At 41.6% G+C, this 4,403-nt stretch overlaps 1 pseudogene; it reads left to right on the top strand.

Annotated features, from left to right (window-relative positions):
* The first annotated feature begins 2,152 nt into the window (after nt 1–2,152).
* LOC109679188 (tumor suppressor candidate 2 pseudogene) lies at nt 2,153–3,273 on the top strand (annotated as a pseudogene).
* The last annotated feature ends 1,130 nt before the right edge of the window (nt 3,274–4,403 follow it).

The raw sequence follows: 4,403 nt of genomic DNA, 5'->3' as shown, positions 1-4,403 counted from the left end.
GCAAAACAAAACAGAAGGCCAATCTAGCAGAATAGAACAAACAGAAGACAAAATCTCAGAACTTGAAGATGAAATGGTAATTAAAGGAAAAACTGAAGAACTATTAATTAAACAACTCAAGACCTGTGAAAAGAAAATGCAAGAACTCACTGACTCCATCAGAAGACCAAACTTAAGAATCATGGGCATCAAAGAAGAAGGGGTGCAAGCAAAGGGAATGCGTGATCTATTCAACAAAATAATAAAGGAAAATTTCCCAAATCTAGAGAAAGATATTCCCATACAGATGCAAGAGGCCTCCAGGACACCAAACAGACCAGATCAAAATAGAACTACTCCACAACATATCATCATTAAAACAACAAGTTCAGAAACTAAGGAAAGAATATTGAAGGCTGTAAGAGAGAAAAAACAAGAACATACAAAGGTAAACCCATCAAAATCACAGCAGACTTCTCAACAGAAACATTAAAAGCAAGAAGAGCATGGGGTGAGATCTTCTAGGCACTGAATGAAAATAACTTCAACCCCAGGATACTCTACCCAGCAAAACTATCATTCAAAATAGATGGAGCAATAAAAGTCTTCCATGATAAGCAGAAACTAAAACAATATGTGACCACAAAGACACCACTACAAAAGATTCTGCAAGGGATTCTGCACACAGAAAGTGAAACCCAACTTAACCATGAAAGGACAGGCAGCACCAAACCACAGGAAAAGAAAAAGAAAGACAGTAGAGAGTAACCTCAACTTAGGTACACACAATCAACCCTTCAAACACCTAAAACAACAAAATGACAGGAATCACCACATACTTATCAGTACTAACACTTAATATTAACGGACTTAATTCACCCATCAAAAGGCACCGTTTGACAAAATGGATTAAAAAGGAAGATCCAACAATTTGTTGCTCACAGGAGACCCATCTCACTGACAGAAATAACCATAAGCTTAGGATGAAAGGCTGGAAGAAGATTTACCAAGCCAATGGCCCCCAAAAACAGGCAGGAGTAGCAATACTTATCTCTGACAAAGTACACTTCAAACCTACATTGATCAAATGAGATAAAGAAGGGCATTCCATGCTAATGAAAGGGGAAATAGACCAAAAGGAAATAATAATCATCAATCTGTATGCACCCAATGTCAATGCACCCAATTTCATCAAACATACCCTGAAAGGCCTAAAAGCATATATAAATGCCAACACAGTGGTTGTGGGAGACTTTAACACCCCATTATCATCAATAGATAGGTCATCCAAACAAAAAACCTATAAAGAAATCCAAGATCTAAAATATGCAATGATCAAATGGACCTAGTAGATGTCTACAGAACATTTCATCCAACCTCTACACAATATACATTCTTCTCTGCATCCCATGGAACCTTCTCCAAAATAGATCACATCCTAGGGCACAAAGCAAGTCTCAGCAAATATAAGGAAATAGAAATAATACCGTGCATACTATCTGATCACAATGCAGTAAAAGTAGAACTCAACAACAAAAGTAAAGACAAAAAACATGCAAACAGCTGGAAACTAAATAACTCATTACTTAATGAAGAATGGATCATCACTGAAATAAAAGAGGAAATTAAAAAGTTCCTGGAAGTCAATGAAAATGAAAACACAACCTATTGGAACCTATGGGACACAGCTAAGGCAGTCCTGAGAGGAAAGTTTATAGCCATGAGTGCATATATTAAAAAGACTGAAAGATCCCAAATCAATGACCTAATGATAACTTTCAAACTCCTAGAAAAACAAGAACAAGCAAATCCCAAAACAAATAGAAGGAGCGAAATAATAAAAATAAGAGTTGAAATCAACGAAATAGAAACCAAAAAAACCATACAAAGAATTAATGAAACAAAAAATTGGTTCTTTGAAAAAATAAAGATCGATAGACCCCTGGCAAACCTGACTAAAATGAGGAGAGAAAAAACCCAAATTAGTAGAATCAGGAATGCAAAAGCGGAGATAACAACAAACACCATGGAAGTCCAGGAAATCATCAGAGACTACTTTGAGAACCTATATTCAGGGCACCTGTGAGCCAAGGCTGGGGCAGGTCATGGTGGCGCCCACTGCACTCTGAGAGCTGAGCAGCCGCAGGGTCCGCCATGCACCTGTGGCCCTGACATGGGCACCAGTGGCTCCAAAGCACGGGGCCTTTGGCCCTTCGCCTCGGCGACGAGGGGCAGTGGCCCGGAGGCGGCGGGTGCCGAGCAAGCTTTGGTGCGGCCTCGATCCCCAGCCGTGCCCCCCTTTGTATTCACACGCCACGGCTCCATGTTCTATGATGAAGATGGGGATCTGGCTCATGAGTTCTATGAGGAGACAATCATCACCAAGAATGGACAGAAGCATGCCAAGCTGAGACGGATGCATAAGAATCTAATTCCTCAGGACATCATGAAGCTGGATCCCCCCCGCATCCACGTGGATTTCCCTGTGATCCTCTATGAGATGTGAGCCTGGGGGGTGGCAGACACAAGCACCCTCTGCCCCAGCAAGAAACTCCCAGGCTCAAGGTGTGGCTTCTATTGAGGAGTCCAGGCTGGGGCCACAGCCCTGAATAAATTCCGCTGGCCCTGAACCTTCAGCTGTAAGCAGGGCGGTCCCTCGGTGTTAGTTGGGCAATGGTTTGTTTGTGGACAAGAGATGGCTGGTGAAGGCTAATGACAAGAGTTACTGGCCCAACCTCCCTAGCCACCCCTGCAAGAAGCATAGCAGGGTACATGCCAGTCAAGAATGCCTGGTTCCTGGTTCTTTGCCTAGCTTGATTTCTTCCAAGCTTGCCTAGGGCCCAGCCCTGCTAGAAGCTACAGCACTTTACAAGCAAAATTTGCCTTCTTCCAGCCCCTGGGCTGTGGGGGCTGAACACAAGTGGGAACTTCCTTTCCCTGACTTCCCTTACCCCCTAGTTGGAGCATTTCAGCTGTTTGCTACCTCGATTCCTCCTGTATTGGACAGAGGCTAGGGACAGCACCAGCCTGATTCTTCCTGCCAACTTGCCATTTGTTCCCACTCTGGAATGGACAGTTTGCAGGCTGTTAACAGGAATGGAGACTGGTGTGGGACTTCACCCAGGGCTGGGCTGATTCCCTCTTCACTGCAATTAGTTGTTGCCCTCTCCCCAGATGAGATGGTGCAGGCCAGGGTCAAGACAGGCTGTGGATGCCTGTGCCTATAGTGAGTTGCCTCAAGCCACCTATTCTGTCTAATCCCCTTTGCCTTTGCACCAGCCTCCTCTCCCCTAGCTTTTTGTGTGTGGGGGGTGGGGGAGGGGGTACTATCCATTATCCTGTGGTAAGAAACAACATACCACAGTATGTTATGAGCATCCCAACACCCTTCCCCCAAAAGTATCCTCACCCCTTCAGGATTAGTCAAGGGAAAGTACTGGACCCCCTTGGTAGGGACAGAAAGGAGGGAAAAACCATAAAAGGAATACTTAAAATGTGAAGGTTTGTAAATAGTCTAGTCTATGATGATGTTGGGACAGAATCTGATTTCTATATAGAGATTACTTTTTTTTTTAATTCTTTATTGTGCAAGCTTTGTGCTTCTAGTGTGGTAAATGGCTTGGGGAGATTGGCCCCCAGCATTGGAAGACAATTGTTATTTGTTCAGTTTCAATAAAATTATTTGTAGATCCTGCAAAAAAAAAGAGAACCTATATTCAAATAAATTTGAAAATCTAAAAGAAATGGACATATTTCTAGATACATATGATCATCCAAAACTGAACCAAGAGGAAATTAATCACCTGAATAGATCTATAACACAAAATGAAATTGAAGCAGCAATCAAGAGTCTCCCGAAAAAGAAAAGTCCAGGACCTGATGGATTCTCTGCTGAATTCTATCAGACATTTAAAGAAGAACTGATACCAACCCTCCTTAAACTGTTCCACGAAATAGAAAGGGAAGGAAAACTGCCAAACACATTTTATGAAGCCAGTATTACACTTATCCCAAAACCAGGCAAAGACACCTCCAAAAAGGAGAACTATAGGCCAATCTCCTTAATGAACATTGATGCAAAAATCCTCAACAAAATAATGGCAAGCCGAATTCAACAACACATCAAAAAGATTATTCACCATAATAATCTTCATAATAATTATTTATTTATTATCTTCATAATAAATGAAGCCAAGTAGGCTTCATCCCAGGAATGCAGGGGTGGTTCAACATACAAAAATCAATAAATGTAATAAACCACATTAACAGAAGCAAAGACAAAAACCACTTGATTATCTCAATAGATGCAGAAAAAGCCTTTGATAAGATCCAACACCATTTCATGATAAAAGCTCTAAGAAAACTAGGAATAGAAGGAAAGTACCTCAACATTATAAAAGCTATATATGACAAACCTACAGCTA

This window comes from Castor canadensis, chromosome 15, assembly GCF_047511655.1.
Source record: "Castor canadensis chromosome 15, mCasCan1.hap1v2, whole genome shotgun sequence".
NCBI classification, from domain to species: domain Eukaryota; kingdom Metazoa; phylum Chordata; class Mammalia; order Rodentia; family Castoridae; genus Castor; species Castor canadensis.
The sequence above is the reverse complement of the archived record's forward strand: the minus strand, read 5'-3'. Positions and strand labels throughout refer to the sequence as shown.